This window comes from Canis aureus, chromosome 2 (assembly GCF_053574225.1).
Source record: "Canis aureus isolate CA01 chromosome 2, VMU_Caureus_v.1.0, whole genome shotgun sequence".
Classification (NCBI taxonomy): Eukaryota; Metazoa; Chordata; class Mammalia; order Carnivora; family Canidae; genus Canis; species Canis aureus.
Window position 1 is genome coordinate 69,684,714 of NC_135612.1, and position 20,286 is coordinate 69,704,999.

Below are 20,286 nucleotides of genomic sequence, written 5' to 3' on the forward strand. Positions count from 1 at the left end.
TCTCTCTCTCTCTCTCTCATGAATAAAAAATAAAATCTTTTTAAAAAATTAGGTGATAATTTTGGGGTATCTATTCCTCAAGTGGCACTTCACTGAGTCTTTTTGGTAGCTTCAGATGAAGGTGTCAGGTCCAGATGTTACATCGAAGTGCTCTTGAATTCATAGTGCAAAACATGACAGACACTGGAGAGGTCACAAACACCACTTTCTCCTGCCCGCCATGGGCATTTCACATAGGTCTTTCTGTCCAATGTTCCAAATAGTATATACTCTAAAAGCAGTGGAATCAAATCAAGCTCACCTAATTGCAATCAACACCACTTAATGCCTGTGGTCAGCAGAATCCTAAGAAGGCCCCCCGCCCAAACTCTCAGCCCCTGGTGCATATGCCCTGTATAATCTCATCCCCTGGAGACTGTATAGGACTGTTGTGTCAGGATTTCTTTTCCTTTCATAGCCCTGGTTCTTGGTCATGCCACTTCAAAGAATGAAGATGAAGAGTGGTGGGCAGCAAAGCAAAGTTTATTGAGTGAGATAGTACAAAGCTCCCGAAGAGGGAGTTTCTATGTCTGAGGGTTGTTATGAGATTGTTGGTGGGTGTTTTAATCTGATTAAACCTCCACATACCCATCACCCAATCAGGTTTTGTCCACTTGCTTAGCTACTTCTCAGGTAGTTGTTTACATGGGAAAGGGTGGAGGGCTCCTTTCAGGGTGGTATAAATTAATAGGATGGGGATAGTTTCATTTTAGGACTGGGCCTTTGCCCCTGCCTGCCTTTTTTCCAACTACTTAACCATTACTGTGATTATGATGTTGTAAGTTACATGGGTTGATTTGGCTATGTTATGAGGAATATTATCATTCCCTTGATAATATTACATACTATGTAAGATTCCCTGACAGACTGACGAGGTGAGCATCTTCCACTGGTCATGAAGAAGAAAGCTGCCATGTATAGGAGAAAGGGCCATATAACCAGGACCAGAGGTTGGCTTCCAGCAGTTGAGAGCCAGCCCTGGCCCTTAGAAGAAAAACTAGAGACTTGGTAAATTCACAACAGTGGCAACACCCTAATTTCAGCCTGATGGAGCCTGAGGCTCTGAGATGAGGATTCTGCTCTCCAGACCCAGACTCCTGGCCCCAGGCAATCTTGGGATAACAAATCCTTGTTCAAAACTCCTAATCTGTGGAAATCTGTTAGGCAGAAACAAGAGACTAATACAAAACCCAAATGCTAATCCAGCTTTAACCCACGCACATTCACAGACACTGTTTTTTAGGAAATTGTGTCTTAATTAATATCTAGCTATCTCTTACCACAAGTTTTTCCTCCTTCTTTGATAGATAATCAGAAAACTTGATGAAAGAAAATTATCTCTGCCTGCTTCTGACCATGAAGAAAAGAAAAATGTCATACCCATATTTTCAGCCTGGGGATGGATTAAATAACTGGACAGGCTGGATTATAGAATGTCCTCAAGGAGAGAGACATTTATCACCAGGAGTTGTTTCATATCGAGTGATCAGAGGCCAGCCAGGCAGTCCATAGGAAACTTGTTTTTGTAAATAGAAAAGAATAAAGATAAATATGAATCCTAGCTCTGCCATTTGCCCTTGGAGCATGGTGAAAATCTGACTTCTCCAAGTCCAATCTTTTTTCTGTAAAATGGAAAGAATAAGCTCACCTCATAAGATTTTCTCTTTTTGTTGAGACATAATATTTGCCTTTTAAAAGTTCACAATTCAGTGATTTTACATATAGTCATAAAATTGTACAATCATCACTATTTCATTCCAGAACATTTTTATAATCCCAAAAGTTTCTCTGTACCTGTTAGCAATCATTTTCTGTCCCTCTCTCCCCAGCCTCTCGCAACCACTAATCTACCTCAGTCTCTATGGATTTGCCTATTCCTGACATTTTATATAAATAGGATCATATAATATACGGACTTTTGTGCCTGGTTTCTTTCACTTAGTATAATGTTTTCAAGGTTCATCCATGTTGTAACCTCATGAGATTTTTGTGATTAAAAAAAAAAAATGATGCTTCAATCTAGAGCCTGGTCCACTGTGAGGCATCAGTAAATGCCAGTTATTATTAATAAGATAAACATTATAGAATTATGGACAACTACCTTATGAAGATTACAGATGTCATTTTTTTAAAGTTTTTTCTTTTTTTTTAAGATTTTATTTATTTATTCGTGAGAGAAGAGAAAGAGAGGCAGAGACATAGGCAGGGGGAGAAGCAGGCTCTCTGTGGGGAATCCAATGCAGGACTCAATCCCAGGACCCTGGGATCATGACCTGAGCCAAAGGCAGATGCTCAACCACTGAGCTACCCAGGTACCCTGTAGATGTCATTTTAATTGATCATTTCATGAAGTGTAGATACCTCTTCTTACATCATTGGCCAGATAACCCTCAGGTTTTTTTTTTTTTTTTTTTTTTTTTTAATCTCCAGACACAAGGAACTCAAGATTGAAAAAAGCAGACCTTCACTGTGGCTATAAGATTCTGACCATTGAAAAATTGATCCTTATATTGAAACAAAATCTGCCTCCTATCAACTCCTACCAATGAGTCCTTGTTATGGGTTGAATTGTGTCCCCCTTAGAAAAGATATGTTGAATGCCTAAGCCCCAGTATTCAAAATGTGAGCTTCTCTGGAAATAGCTTTTGCAACTGTAGTCATTAAGATGAAGTCATTAGGGTGGGCCATAATCCAATATGGCTGATGTCCTTTAAAAAAAAAGGAAATTCTGGAGACCAATACCACAAATAGTCACCTGAAGATGAAGGTCAGTATGTGGTTTCTATAAGCCAAGAACACCAAAGATTGCCAACAAACCACCAGAAGATAGAAGAAAAGTGTGGAACAGCTCTGCCTTACAGTGCTTGGAAGGAATGAACTTGCCAACATCTTGATCTCAGACTTCTAGTCTCAAGAACTAGCACCACACTAGTTGTGTTACTGTTAGCAGCCCCAGAAAACTAATAAAGTCCTGTTTTTTCACTGAAGTGTCAACAGGTTGCCTCTTTTCTCATAGGGTAATCTTTCAAATATTTGACATCAGCTCACTTGTTCCATTGGAAGGCTCTTCTCCAGCGTGATGATCATGGACTTCAGATGTACGACCTCCAGTCTACTCTTTGGGTCTTCTGCTCTTCTTTAGATCTACAATGCCTTATAAATAAATTCAGATTTTCAAAGCACTTATTCAGCCATAAATTGTAAGTGTCCATAATGTGCCAAATATTCCTCTTTGCCATTTTGCAATCATTAGAGTCTACGCTATGCATAGGAAGGACTCATGTTACTACTCCACACCTGCTGGAATTTGAACAAACTCAATAACTAAGTTTGGCATAGGCAAGGTGTGGTTGTCCGGACTGGGGCTTCCTCCAAAAATATCTGTTACTGCTTTTTTGTTCTTTCTGCTTTCATCCTCTTCAGGGCACCATCATTCCACATAAGGAAATCTGTACAAGTTCCTAACTCTTCTTCCTGACCCCATTCCTGTCCATCCTCCACTCTATAGCCAGAGTGGTCTTTGAAAAGCACAAAAGATTAGGAATTAAGATCTGTGAAAGCATTTTCACTGGAATTAGACTAAGAGGCTTACTTTGATTTTCAGTGTCCTACAAGAGACAATCCCTGACACCCTTTCCAATCTCATCTCTTGTCGATTCTCCCCCATATACCAGCACACCTCCTTTGTTCCTGAACACACAAGGTCATTCCCACCTCTGTATACTTATCGCTGACCATCCCTCTTCTAGGAACACTTCCCACCCTTTCCACCTTTGTGTCTTTATGGCTGGCCTTCTCATCATTCAGACCTCAACTCAAATGTCCCTTCCCAGAGGGGCTCCACTAGACCATGCTAACTAAAGTAGTGACTCCTACCTATGTCACTCTACCTCAGGATCCTGAGAGATGTGCGTGTGTTTGTGTGTATATGCCCAAAATTCCCTGTTTTCCAAAATTGTCTGATGTATGTATATGTTTATTATCCATTTTACTCATGAATCTATTCCCAGCATTTAGAATAGTGCCTGGTTTATAATTGGTGCTCATTAAATACTTGTTGAAAGAAATAATTAATATATGAATAAATGAGAATTGGTAGAAAAGGAATCGGGAGATGAGGTCAACCTTGGAGCGGAAACATCTCTGAATCATACATAAAATTATTGTGCCAAGGAAGCATGGAAAATGTTCTTGGAGTGAAGTTGCAGTTAGAAATGGCTCAGTGAGGTGGACACTTTTTTCATGTGCCACAATATCCTCCTCTCTACCCTCGTGAGTTTTCATGGGGTTAAGGAAAGGAATCTGGTATAAAACAAGTAAGTTCAGACACTCCAGGAGTCCAAATCCACAAACACAGAAACTGAAGTGGGCTATGTCCTTTACTCTGAACATTGTTCCAGGCCCCAAGTGGGATCTTAAACATGTCACATTAAGGTAGATAAGAAACCTAGTTATTGCTTCCCAGCATTTCTCTGTCCATTAGATTTCCAAGAGTTGTTGAAGATTTGGTGATTTTGCTCCCTAGCCACTGACAAAATGTCTTAGCCTCTTTGGCAGACAGCTGCCAGATAGGGAGTGTTTGTTTAAATAGGCACAGACAATCCCCAAACAGAGAGCCAGGGGTCTGGCCCAGGGGCAGCCCAGCCTCAAACAAATCAGCTCCCAATAAGACCTGCCTGAGTGGGAAATGGCTCATTGCAGGCCACCTTCTGCTCCACACCATCTGGCTCCCCACACGCCCTTCCTTGCTGAGTTTTAATTTCCGAACCAGACGCACTGCCACAATTATGCTTTACTTCCTTTTATGCATCCTGCTGTGGGAACACAGAAGCTTCTGGTAATTAAATGTCTACTTTGTGAATGGTGAGGAAGTCTCTGCATTTAACCATTGCTCTGTTTGCAGGAGTTGCAGTAGGGAAAAGCTGGGGATTTTAATACCTTGGATAGATCCCAGGTCACCAGGGCTCTGACCCATTAACTTTAGAAGCAAATCTATAGCAAGAGAAAGGGGACATTTGGAGTTTGATGAAGTCCTCACTTGTTCTCTTACTAGCTATCTGCCTGTCAGCCACTCTTTCTATTGTAGGCGCCAGTTTCTCTGTGTTCTCCCAGATATGAAAGGAGAAAGCCAAGTAAGACAGTTAAATTTCAAGAAGATAAGAGATGCAGATGTGCTTTGTGGTCATGCTTTCCAAGCCACAGCCTTTGTTTCTCTAAGTGTATGTAGCCAACCAACCCTGCTGGTCCTAAGAGACTTAGAGATGAATTCTAGCCAGTTTGCACATCCTTATAAAAATAACATGGAGAAGACATTTTTATTTAGCAACAATCAACTGAAGCTGAGGAATATCTTTAGCAAGAGATCCTGTGGGCCAGTAGTTCCTCAAAATATTAGGTGCACGTTAGTCACCTGGGCATCCTGTCTAAATGCAGATTATCCTTCAGTAGATATAGGATGGGATCTCAGATTCTGTAATTCCTAACAATGGCCCAAGTTGTGGATGCAGGGGATAGTAAGCCCATTTTGAGTAGAGAGGTCTGAATTGCCCAAGAGCACAGCAGCTCTACCTTTTCTTCCTCTCCCTGTCATCTTCCAACCCAGATGCCAAACAACAGGTGCCATTTATCATTACACTTGTGCTATTGTCCTTTTTATATTAGGAATATATTTTTCTACACTTGGCCAGCTTCACTCATTTGTCACCTGCCAACCTAAGAATACATTTGAATATTTAACCCAATTTTAAAGGGTGTTTGGTAACCCTAACCTGGTTGAATCAGTCAAAGTCCCACCAGGAGGAAAGAAATCATCAGCTCTTTTTATGGAGAGAATTTAGATTGCATAGGTAAGAAATAAATTGATGGTGAATTAACCTGGAGTTAGCAACAGCAGGCACCATTGAGCCCTGGAGTGGCAAAGCCAAATGAAGAAGACAGTGTCACCAGAAATACAAGTTTCCCTGGCAGACACTGGGACCTTGGTGAGACTGTCTAGCAGAATCTGGAGTCATGGAGAAGAGGCAACTGCTCGGAGGGATGCTTCCAAAGGCAGATAGAAAGAGTTGGAGGTCTTCTCCCTTGCCAGGAATGTCTCCACTAGCACCTCCCATTGGGTGAACCAACCTGGAAGCCACTTGGGAGCCAGGTAAATGCAGCCTGTATGGGACAGGACCTGCTCCCACACAAGGCACAAAATAAATTTGCATTAGAGGATGAAGAAACCAGGTTTGGCACTTTGTCCTTGGGTATATCTTCATTGTTTTCAAGCGGAAGGAAGGTCTTGGACTAGATTTTCAAAAGAGCCAAAATATTTTCCCATACTTCTTTAAAGACAAAAGGAAAATTCACTTCCACTTGAAATTGTGTTAGCTATGTACCATCCTTGGAAGATATGTGTTTTGTGTTTCAGAAGAGAAACCATGGGTTTTTTGCATACAAAAAGTTGTAGAGAGTTAATGGATAGAACTTAATGTGTTTGGAGATATGTGTGCTATAAACTATCTATCACCTCCAAAGATTTTCTCGCATACCCTTTGTTTTTGTTTTTGTTGTTGTTGTTGTTGTTTTGTTTTGTTTCTCCTTTTGTAGTAAGGGCACTGTACAAAAGATCCATCTTTTTTTTTTTTTTTTTTTAAGTAGGCTCCATGCCTGGTACAGAGCTCAAAACAGGGTCCAACATGGGGCTCAAACTTAAAACCATGAGATCAAGACTGGAACTGAGATCAAGAGTCAGTTACTCCACTGACTGAGCCACTCAGACACCCCTTAAGTATACAATACAGTATTGCTAATCATAGGCCTCATGTTGTATAGTACATTGACAGAACTTATTTATCTTGCATAACTAAAACTTTGCATCATGTGACCAACATCTCATTTTCCCCTCCCCGCAGTCCCTGGAAACCACCATTCTACTCTCTGCTTCTATAACAAGTATGATAATTTTTACATTTATTAGACTAGATTCCATGTATAAGTGAAACCATGCAGTATTTGTCTCTCTATGTGTAGCTTCTTCCAATTACCATAATGTCCTCCAAGTCTGTCTTTCATCTGTGTTGTTGCAAATGGCAGCATTTTTAAGGCTGAATAATATTTCATTATGTACATATATCACATTTTCTTTATCTATTCATCTATCAGTAGACATTTGCATTGTTGCCATCTCTCAGCTATTATGAATCATGCTTCAATGAGCATGAGGGTGCAGATACCTCTTTCAGACCATATTTCAATTCCTTTGAATAGTACTGAGAAGTGGATTGCTGGATCAAATGGTAAATTGCCATCTGATTATTAAGTGACAATAGGAAAACTGATCTGACTAATTTGACTTCTGCATACTTAAACATTAATAATGATGATTGATTTTCAATCTACTTTAAGGAAATTTTGTAGGAGAAAAATTATATTAAAAAGCATGTATTCATTCATTCAATGAGCAATTAATCAATTCCAAGCACTATGGATTCTACTGGTTGGAGGGCTTATCCAATAAGAAGCTTTTGTGTAACCCAATTCTCCACTAGGTATTATGTTAAAAATGCTATATGTGCTTCTAAAGCCCCTGAGCTCCTCTGTGGTAATGGTTAGGGTCCAGTCATAAGAGAGAAACACCACCAGTAAGTGAACAGAGAAAATTTAATGTGAAGAACTAATGAATTTGAAACAGAAGATTATTATCTAAAGGACACATATCACAGAATGTGTATATCATACAATGTTGAGTATTCTTCTCCTCATCAGACTGAGAGTTCCTTTAGAGCAGGAACTGTGTCTCTAATAATTTTAACCCTAGAACCCCAGGGTTCTCTAGATCTGAATACAGTATCTGACACCCAGTGACTACTTAATGCTTATTGAGAAAATGAATAAATGGGAACTTAACGTCTAAGGGGACCTGGAGGTTCAGACCATTACATTTGATAGTTACTTGTGTTTTAATGTAGTTTCAGAAACAGACCAATAAGAGAATGCTGGAGTGCTGGGAAGGAACATTATACAGACAATAGCAGTAATGAGAAAGATGAGAAAGCAAGGCATATTCTGGAATTCGCTGGTTACCCATCTTTTTTATATTACGGTTTTGAGAGAAAAAGTAGCAGAATATGAAGTTGGAGAGAGAAGGCAGGAGATAAACTATGACAAGGGGTTTAAATCTTGTCTGGTGTAAAGAGAGCCATTGAAGAGTTCAGGGAGGGGCACCAACAGGATAGGACATGTAGGGACATGGGTCATCCTAGCACTCGATGAAGGGTGTAGTGGGTAGCTGAGAAGAGCTATACTTTGGGGAAGTAAAATTTGTTGCATTCATGTATGTGGACACAAGTAATTCAAATAAAATCAATTCGAAAAATAATTGTTATTGTTGCTATTACGAATCCTATTTGGTTAATTCAAATATGATAAACAGTCTCTGTAAGCATCTCTGTATTTTTTAGAAGCTATATAGTCAAAGGAAATTTAACTATTGAATCAAACACTGACAACACACTTTTGAACTCTTTTCAAAGAAATGACCACCAAGTGATAATGGCCTGGAATTCAAATTGGCCAAAAGATGGCATATTTCAAGTGCTTTTTGTCAGTGGGGGCTATTAAATAGCTTTGAAATAAAAGCTTGAATTCCCTAAGGGACAATTCCAAGAAAGTCACATGAAGTAGAGCTCTTCTTCCATTTCCTTAATGGTCTTCCCCATAAGTTCACATATGACACATCAAATAAACCAGAACAAATACTATTTTACATAAAATTTACATAAGATTATCTTAAGCCTTCAAAATTAGTAAATTGGCAATTCATCTAACTGGATTGACCCTTAGTTTTCTCATCTGTAGAAGGGATTCAATTTTTCTCTATTCACAGATTGTATAATATTCTTACTAAAAAAGCATTTTAAAGAAATGCTTTGATTTTGTGAAGAAGGGTTTATAAAAAAATCACTGTATTTCTGTTTATACTCTTACTTCATTCTTAGTGGATGATAATTAAAGGAATCTTAAGGAAGTATCCCCAGCTATGGACTAGAAATTGTAGATATAATCATATGCCAATTGGTATACTTAAGTGCCAAACATGGTTTGCCTATATACAAAGAACCACTTACAATAGTGAAAAAAGATTTAATTTCTTGAGTATGGCATGTGGAGAAAACAAACCCCCTCTATCTTTGGGAACAAGTCATTTATTTAGCTCTGCCTAATTAAAACTAAGTTTCTAATTCTAGAATGCCTCATAAATTTTACCATGTAATGAACATATACTTTTATTTATTGTTTAATTAAATTTGCTATAACTTGATATTTGCATCCATATCAATCATCCTTTGAAGGCTATTGGTGCTTCAGTTGATAGGCAGAGTTTGTCTAAGTGATCAACAGTTGCCTGATCAGTAGGAACCATGGAAATTGGGGACATTTAATTCAGATGGCTGATATGAGGATTGAGACCATGATTGTGAAGTGCCTGTGGTGAGCCAAGCATATGATGTTTGAGAAATAGACAACGGCTGCTAATATTGTTTTTAATTATGTCCTGTTGTTGCTATTGTTGGAATTTCTAAGAACATTCTGTAGAACATAAAAGTAATTCATCAATAACTTCAAATTGCCTTATCTTACTCTAAATGATGCTTGATAAATGATTGATTGATTGAAGATGGAGAAGAGGATATTAAGATATTGTAATGTAATGTATTCTGTAAATGTAATGTATTCTGTGTCCTGATATACCTTTGCTTAATAAAAGTGATTACATTGATGTCTGTTATGACTCACCTACAAAATCATATGCATCACCAACTTATGTATACATAATGGAGAAATTCAAACCATATAGGAAATTTCAAATAGTCTCCTCCTCTAATATACTTGCATAAGTTGTTTTTGGTGTTTGTAAGAGAAAGTTTCATTTAAAGGTTACCAGTAAAATTTCTGTTTTTAATAAACAGAATGTCAATTCCAGTAAATTATGTCCATTCAGGAAGGACCCCAGGGTAACTTTATCTTTGTGAATATGAGGTAGGTAGGCACTCATTCTTATAGAAAAGAACTAACATGATTTTTTTTTCTTTTCTTATCCCCCTGAGAAAGTACCTCCTTCATACAACCTATAGTCTGTCAGAGAGAAGGATTGAAAACAATTACCCTAGAGTCTAAAGACCTCTTGAAAGTAAGAGGAAAGAGATGGAATGCCTGCTGTCCAGTAAGAATTCATAAATAATTGTTTAATGAACAAATGAATGAATCCTGATCTTTTCTCTTTTTTTAAACTTCAAAATTGCTATTTAAAGATATTGTTATTATAGTATGGGGAAATACTTACTGTTAAACATTTGGCAAGAATGAAATCGGTATAATGTTTGGGAAAGCTGGTGTGCAGTAGAGAGGAAGCTTTCTAAATGCCTCTACCCATTATGGTCAGGTGAACTAGTTTTGTGCAGATGGACAATCCCACTACAAAAAACAAAAATGTAGATGCTGGAAAAAATATTTCTTAAAAAAGAAAATGTATTTGAAAACATTAGAGCACTATTAAAGCAACAAATTCTTGGCCCAGAGCCCACACAGGTGACTACAATATTTGACATTACTTTTCACTTCAGTGGATTATTCAGTTTCTCAAGAATAGCTGACCAGCTAATAAGCAGAGGAGAGCTTACAGCCTCCTCGTGGAGCTATGAGAGGAGCATCTTAGAACATATTTCAAGTTAAAAAAAAAATGCCATTTAGTTGGAAATCCAAATGGTCACACCCTAGGACAGGGGGCCAGATTTCACAAACACTGAATCCTCACCTCCAAGAGGAGGCTAAGAAGACATAATAAGCAAATGTAATATGGGATCCTGGATGAGCTACTGGGATAGAAAAACACAGTAGATAAAAGCTAAAGAAACCTGAGTACAAATTTTAGTTTACAATAATGTATCAAAACTGATTTATTAATTATAGCAAATTACCATACTAATGTAAGATGTAATAATAGGGGAACTGAATGTCCTGTGTATAGGAACTCTATATACTATCTTCTCAATTATTCTCAATCTATTATTGTCTCTAAAATATCAGTAAAACCAAACTAAAGTATAAAGCTTCTGCGCAGTGAAGAAAAAAATCAACAAAACTAAAAAGCAACCTACTGAATGGGAGATGATATCTTCAAATGACATACCTGATAAAGAACTTAGTATCCAAAATATATAAAGAATTTATAAAACTCAACACCTAGAAAATGAATAATCCAATTTAAAAATGGGCAGAAGACATGAACAGACATTTCTCCAAAGAAGACATACAGATGGCCAACAGACACATGAAAAGAAGCTCAATATCACTTATCATCAAGGAAATTGAAATCAAAACTACAATGAGATAATATCTCACACCTGTCAGAATGGCTAAAACCAACAGGAAACAACAGGTATTGGCAGGATGTGGAGAAAGGGGAACCCTCTTGTACTGTTGGTAGGAAAACAAACTGATGCAACCATTCTGGAAAACAGTATGGAGTTTCCTCAAAAAGTTAAAAATAGAACTACCCCATGATCCAGCAATTGCACTATGAGGTACCTACCAAAAATGCAATAATTCAAAAGGTTGTATGCATCCTGATGTTCATAGCAGCATTATCTACAATAGCCATATTATGGAAACAGCCCAAATGTCCATCAATTGGTGAATGGATGAAGAGGATGTGGCATATATATATATATATATATATATATATATATACACACACATACATATAGATAATGGAATATTACTCAGCCATAAAAAGACCCCAAACCAGAAGATACCTAGGAATAGACCTAACCAAAGAGGCAAAAGATCTGTACTCAGAAAACTATAGAACACTCATGAAAGAAATTGAGGAAGACACAAAGAAATGTAAAAATGTTCTATGCTCATGGATTGGAAGAAAAAATATTGTTAAAATGTCTATGCTACCTAGAGCAATCTATACATTCAGTGCAGTCCCTATAAAAATACCATCAACTTATTTCAAATAATTGGAACAAATAATGCTAAAATTTGTATGGAACCAGGAAAAAAAAATCTAAATAGGCAAAGGATTGTTAAAAAAGAAAACCAAAACTTGAAGTCACAATTCCAGACTTCAAGCTCTATTACAAAGCTATAATCATCAAGACGGTAAGGTACCGGCACAAAAACAAATATACAGATCAATGAAACAGAATAAAGAACTCAGAAATGGGTCAATTCATGATCAACTAATCTTTGACAAAGCAGGAGATGATATCCAATGTAAAAAAGACAGTCTCTTCAACAAGTGCTATTGGGAAAATTGGACAACCATATGCAGAAGAATGAAACTAGACCATTTCCTCACACTATATATAAAAATAGACTCAAAATAGATGAAGGACATAAATGTGAGACAGGAATCCATCAAAATCCTAGAGGAGAACACAGACAGCAACCTCCTTGACTTTGGCCATAGCAACTTCATGCTAAACGTGTATCCAAAGGCAAGGGAAACAAAGGCAAAATGAACTATTAGGACTTCATCAAGATAAAAAGCTCTTGCACAGCAAAGGAAACAGTTGACAAAACCAAAAGGCAACCTGCAAAATGGAAGAAGGTATTTACAAAGGACACATTAGATAAAGGGCTGGTATCTAAAATTTACAAAGAGTTTATCAAACTCAACACCCAAAGAACATATAATCCAGCTAAGAAATGAGAAGACATGGACAGACATTTCTCCAAAGAAGACATACAAATAGCCAACAGGCACATGAAAAAATGGTCCACATCACTCAGCATTAGGGAAATACAAGTCAAAACCACAATGAGATACCACATCAGACCAATCAGAATGGCTAAAATCAACAAATCAGGAAATGACAGATGTTGGCCAGGATGCAGCCAAAGGGGAACCCTCTTATGATGTTGGCAGGAATGCAAGCTGATTCAATCACTCTGGAACACAGTATGGAGGTTCCTCAAACAGTTGCAAATAGTGCTACCTATACCCAGCAACTGCACTACTGAGTATTTACCCCAAAGACACAAAAGTGATTCAAAGGGACACCTGCACCCCAATGTTTGTAGCAGCAATGCCCACAATAGTCAAAATACGGAAAGATCCCAGATGTCCATCAACAGATGAATGGGTAAAGAAGATGTGTGTTCTCACTATATATATATATATATATATATATATATATATATATAGAGAGAGAGAGAGAGAGAGAGAGAGAGAGAGAAATATATATACACACACACACACACACACACATACACACACACAATGGACTACTACTCAGACAAAAAAAAGAAAAAAAAGAAAGAAAGAAAGAAAGAAAGAAAGAAAGAAAGAAAGAAAGAAGGAAAGAAGGAAGGAAGGAAGGAAGGAAGGAAGGAAGGAAGGAAGGAAGGAAGGAAGGAAGGAAGGAAAGAAAAAAAAGAAGAAAAAGAAAGAGAAAGAAAGAAAGAAAGAAAGAAAGAAAGAAAGAAAAGAAAAGAAAGAAAGAAAAAGGAAGAAAGAAAGAAGAAAGAAAGAAGAAAGAAAGAAAGAAAGAAAGAAAGAAAGAAAGAAAGAAAGAAAGAAAGGTCTTGCCATTTACAATGACGTGGATGGAGCTAGAGGATATGATACTAAATGAAATAAGTCAATCAGAGAAAGACAATTATCATATGATCCCACTCATATGTGGAATTTAAGAAACAAAACAGAGGATCATAGGATAAGAGAGGAAAAAATAAAACAACACAACATCAGAGAGGAAGACAAACCATAAACAACTATTAATCATAGGAAACAAACTGAGGGTCACTGGAGAGGAGGGGTGTAGGAAGATGGGGTAACTGGGTGATGAACATTAAGGAGGGCATGAGATGTAGTGAGCACTGGGTATTATATAAAACTATATATATGAATCACTGGCCTCTACCTCTGAAACAAGTAATACATTATATGTCAGTTAATCAAATAAAAAAATTAGTGGTAAATGTAAATTAACAAATAAATAAATAAAATGAAGTCTTGCCATTTGCAATAACATAGATGGAACTAGAGAATATCATGCTAAGTAAAATAAGTCACAGAGAAAGGCAAATCCCAAATGATTTCATTCATATGTGAAATTTAAGAAATAAAACAAATGAGCAAAGAGGGAAAAAAAAGAGAGAGGCAAACCAAGAAATAGATTCTTAACTATGGAGAACAAACTGATGATTACCAGACAGGAGGTGGGTGGGAGGATGGGTGAAATAGGTGATGGGGATTAAGGGAGTGCACTTGTGATGAGCTCCAGGTGTTGTATAGAAGGGTTGAATCATTATATTGTGTACCTGAAACTAATATTACACTGTATGTTACTTAACTGGAATTCAAATAAGAACTTTAAAAAAATCAATAAAAAACAAAGATTATATTATATACAAATGGATGAAATACTCGAAAAGCAGAAACTGTCATATTGTATCAAAAAATTAAAAACAAACAAACCACAAAACTCTATGTAGTTTAAAAGAGACTATAAAAATAAGGATACAGAGAACTTAGAATTAAATTAATGTAAAGAGACATGCCATGATAACACCAAAGAAAGGCTGACAATCATCAATATCAGAATATAATTTTTTTCATTTTAGCTATCAAAAAATTTAAATGTTATTTTAAGATATCAAAATAACACTTATTGGGAAAGTTTTAAGAAAGAAAGAGGGATATTTCATTATTTAAAAAGTATCAATACATTATAATTATATGAAGCATTTAATTAATTTTTCTCTTCTAATAATATAGCCCCAAAAGGTATAGAGCAAGTAATGACAAAGTTAAAAAGACAAATGTTCAGTTATGGTGGAAATTTTGTAATATTCCTTCTTAGTTACTGGCAGAACAAGGCATTGTTAAAATCAGAGAAAAGACTTGGTAGGGACATTGAAGATTAAAAATATAATTTAAAAATCCTGACCAGTTGGTCCAAGGGTTGTGGGTTATTGTTAAGCTGTTTAAAAATCCTGACCAGTTTGACATATATAGAACACTACACCTGGCAAGTAAAAAATACAATTCCCATGGAACTAAAATTATACAAAGTCTATCCTGATCATATAGAATTGTTTGAAATGAAGAAAAATAACTAAAATTTCTTCTGAATTTTAAAAGTAAACAAAAACATTTCTAAATTAACAATAGATCTGTGAAGAAATTGCATTGAAAATTAGAAGGTATTTTGAGCTGAATGAAAATATAAATAAAATACGTCAAAGTTTGTGGGATGAAGTTGTAGTTAGAAGGAAATTCCTGGGATCAAATGTTTTAAAAGATTAAAAAATAGATGGTATAAATATGCCTCTTAAGATATTAGAAAAACGTCAAATGAGCCCAAACAAAATGGAAGGAAGAAAATAATAAAATAAACAGAAACAAATAAAAGTAAAATAAATAAACAATGTGCAGAATCAATTCAGTCAGAAGTCATTTGGTTGAAACCAATAATAAAATTGATAATACCATAGCTCGGTTGATTAAGACAAAAAGAGTAAAAGCACAAATCACCAATGTTAGAAAAAAGAAGGTAGATCCAACAGATATTAAAACAAGAAACTATTGGAGCCAATTGTTGCTGTTATTTGAAAATGTAGGTAAAACTGACAAATTCAATGAAAAATACAACTTATCAAAATGAATACAAGAAAAAAATAGAAAACATTAGTTATTAGTTTCTTATTAATTACAGAGAAAAATCAATAAATGTCTAATCATTATTAAAACAAACCAAAACAAAATCTTAAGCAAACTAGAAAGAAAAGTGAACTTTCTTAATCATATAAAGAAAATTTTTTTACAAAGTGGTAAAATATTAGAAACTTTCTTCCTGAAATGAGAACTTGGTCAATATAAGATAACTTCCATGAAATATTTTTCTGGAGGTGGTAGCCAATAAAATAAGGCAAGAAAAGTAATAGAACTGGAAAATTAGAAATTATAATTTTTCACACTAAATTTGCATATATCTATTGAATACATAGACTAATTTTAAAAACACTATAATGTATTAGATTTAAAAAGTGAATTTAGCAAGTTCACTTGATACAAAGTTTAATAAATGAAAATCAATTGCATTTCTATTTAATAGCAACGATTGGAAAAAATTTAACTACCATTTCCAAGTATATATGCAATTACAGTATGATTTCACTCATATGTGGAATTTAAGAAACAAAACAGATAGACATAGGGTAAGGGAGAGAGAAATAAAATAAGATTAAAACAGAGAGGGAGACAAACCATAAGAGACTCTTAATTCTAAACTGAGGGTCGCTGGAGGGGAGGTGGGTAAGGGGATGGGGTAACTGGGTGATAGGCATTAAGGAGGGCACATGAAGTAATGAGCACTGTGTGTTATATGGAACTGATGAATCATTCATTCTACCCGTGAAACTAATAGTACAGTATATGTTAACCAAATTGAATTTAAATGAGAGATTATAATTAAAGACACACAAATATATATACAATTATAGATATATCTATATGTATATATAGATTATATAATGTGTATATATTTTTTATCTATATTTACAATTATATGTGCATATGCATTATCCCATGATCTCTACAAAAAAATTACAAATCTGAATACATTGAAAACTAGGGGTGCCTGGGTAGCTCACTCAGTTAAGTAATTGACTCTTGATTTCTGCTTGGGTTGTGATACCAGGTTGTGAGATCAATCCCCAAATCAGGCTCTGCTCTGGGTGTGGAAACTGCTTCAGATTTTCTCTCTCTCTTACCCTCTGCCTCACCTCCTCTGATAGGGGATGAGTGCTCTCTCTCTCTTTCTCTCTAATTAATTAATTTAAAAAATTGAGGACTCTAACATGTATAGATTCTCCTCAAATTGATCTGGAGTTTCAATACAATTTCTAGAAGAGATAGGGATATGTGTGTGTGTGTGTGTGTGTGTGTGTGTGTGTCTGTGTGTGTGTATGAACTCATAACATGTAAGGTTTGCATGTTATTTTTACTCACATGTAAGTGGAAATGAAGAGTCATAAGAAAACAAGACAAACTCGGAAAGGATTTTGTGGACAATAGACATAATTTTCAAAATATAGCATTTATCATTTATTTCTAAAAATCTATGAGAAATGAGGAGAGCATTCACCAGCCAAAGGTCAGGTGCCCACCTCACTTCAATCCCTAAGTCATTAATTTTATGGGTTCATTTTCATAATTGAGTAAAATTGAAAATACCTCCCCACCCATTTTTAAGGTATAGTTTTGGTATCTACAGAGGAGCAAGGTTCTTACACTTATTAGTAAATAATTTTCAGAAGTGTTATATATTTGAATAACAATTCGAGTACATTTTGAAAAGAGGCAGTGGGGCAAGAATATCAAAGAGATTAAAATACGTGATTTGAGGATATTTTTAAGTGAAAACAAAATAAATTATAAGGACAACGTAATCTATACATCTGAAGGGAAATGCAGATACATGTTTGAAAAAGAAGGGGGTCACATTAGTCTTTCAGTGAATGATTTTTCAGAGTAGACATTCATGGTAAATAAGATGAAGGCTTAGGACTCTTAAAATGAGTGATTCTTCATTTCACATTAATAGTCCTAGAAGTATTTTTCTGCTCCCACAGTTTTTCAGGCCCCATTTGTGGTTCTCACACAATCTACTGTAGATACCACAGGGTATCTCCCATTCTCTTTGCTAGGCTAAAGTTGTTCCAGTGAGGTAAAAAGTTCTAGAATTTTTGGATTTTGTGTGATATCTGCTATTCACAGAAGAGTCAGGCTCACCTTCTTTGGCAGTAATTTTGGTACTATGGCTTGTTGGTGGATTTCTGCATCATGATGAGTACTGAGTTGCAATGAGTTCTGTGTATCCCAAAGAGTCATTAAGAGCATCCACAGGGCAGGGGTGCCTGGGTGGCTCAGTGGTTGGGTGTCTGCCTTTGGCTCAGGTCTTGATCCCAGGATCCTGATATCGAGTCCTACATCAGGCTCCCTATAGGGAGCCTGCTTCTCCTTCTGCCTATGTCTTTGCCTCTCTCTGTCTCTCATGAATGAATAGATAAAATATTTTTTGAAGAAAAAGAAGAAGAAGAAGAAGAAGAAGGAAGAAGAAGAAGAAGAAGAAGAAGAAGAAGGAGGAGGAGGAGGAGGAGGAGGAGGAGGAGGAGGAGGAGGAGGGGAGGAGGAGGAGGAGAAGAAGAAGAGGAAGAAGAAGGAGCATCCACAGGGCAGAGCCTGTCCTGAGAAGGAAGCTGTTTCTCCTCTGACACTCCTTTGCATAGATAGACTCAGTGTCCCTGCTGGATCACCATAGAGTCTGGTGTTGGCCTGCTAGCTCATATTTAGGCTGAGAAGGACTTTGGAAGAGAAATGAGCCTTTGAGAAGACAGCAATGTATAGAGACAAATGTATAAGGAACTGCTGAGAAAGCACTGGAGTTAACAAGAGCTAAATTCAGTTGTTTACCTTGTACTGCACACTCTTATTAGGATAACCCCAGGCCAGTTATGACCTTTTTGGGGGTTTTTTAGTGATATTATCTACTAACAGATATTTTAGCCTGGAAGCTGTTATATGGTTGTTATGTCAAATTTTATAATTTCAAGGGGGAAGTAGTTTCTTCTCTAAATTCAAGTTTAGCCAATTTTCTAATTATCCACTCTATGAAGAAAAAGCTGCAGCTCCCCCCATTCTTGAGTGAACACATACTTAGAAATGTGTTGTTTCTTTTCATTCTAGATACTTCAACTCCCTGGAAGATAGCAAAATGCTTAGAAGATACTTAAAATTATTTCTGATTGAAGGTGCCTGGGTGGATCAGTCGGTGAAGCATTTGACTCTTGGATTTGGTTCAGGTCATAATCTCAAAATGGTGAGATCAAGCCTGGCATTGGGCTTCTTGCTCAATGCAGAGTCTGCTCGAGAGTCACTCTCTCTCTCTTTCCCTCTGTCCCACTCCCTGCTCGTGCTCTCTCTCTTTCTCTCTAGATAAATAAATAAAACATTTTTTTAAAAAAATAATTATTTCCAAATGGATTTTGGACATTTTATGTGCCTTTATCTGATTGGAGGTCACAATCTATAGACTCATCCTATTGATGTTCCCAAAGAGTCAAGAAAATGTTTTCTAAGGCGATAGATTTATATTCACTAATTTATTTATTTTTCATTGACAAACACATGAGTCAATAATATCACCATGTTTTGAATAGCAAGACCAAAAAAAGATTACATTTGTCTTCTACTCACCTTCATTTACAGAAATTGACGTTCATGTTTTCTCCTTATGTGTATCATCATGGACTCACAAATTTTCAGATTTACTGTGTGTAATCAACCCCTGTCAATGTTCTTTTGATTCCCAATTATCTCAATTTAATTAGTAGAAGCTCCCTCACTTTGGACTAATGTATCCCTGTGCTTTGTGAAAATTTGTCTTGCTTTCTGACACAACAGGTGTTATAGGCTCACATTTTACCTTTCAATCCACAAGTGGAATCAGTTACTTCTGCAGGGTTCCCTGGTTTCTCATAGTAGGAAAGCAGCTTTGTAGACAAGAATCTAAGTGCTGTTGTGAATAATGGAAGGCAGGAGGGAAGTATTTCTCCTAGGCAATTTTTTGGGCAGAGCTATAAAAGACATATTCTGAATTTCTTTTGTAAAGTTATGATTTGATTTTGATATTTCCAATTCAATTCTAATAGTAGAGTGTCCCTACTTACATTTTTGATTGAAAAATTATACTTCATTTTCTTTTATAGTGAACATCTTGTTTCCAAATGAAATAAACATCATTACCTTTATACTTTCCTGAGAAAATAAGAAAGCCATTCCAAAATAGCAATTCAATATTAATGCAAAAGTATGATCACTGAGTAAGTTCAATTTGGGGGGTAATGCATTTTGTTTATACTGCATTTCATTACAGATTTGTAGTCAGATTATTCTGTTCTAGAATAATGGTTCTCAAACTTTATTGTGTATCAGAATTACAGGAAGATTTGCTGAAAGAAACACCAAAAACAACAGACAGCTGGGCCTCACCTCCTGAATTTCTAATTCCAGTAAGTTTGGGGCAGGGCCAAAAATTTGCAATTCTAATAAATTTTCTGATGCTTCTGCTGCTGCTGCCACTGATTCAGGGACCACACTTTGAAAATTACTGTTATAGAATTAATTATAATTCTCACTCTGTGGTTGTAAGTACTTAACTGACCTGTGGTTTTACTTCAGGGCTTTCT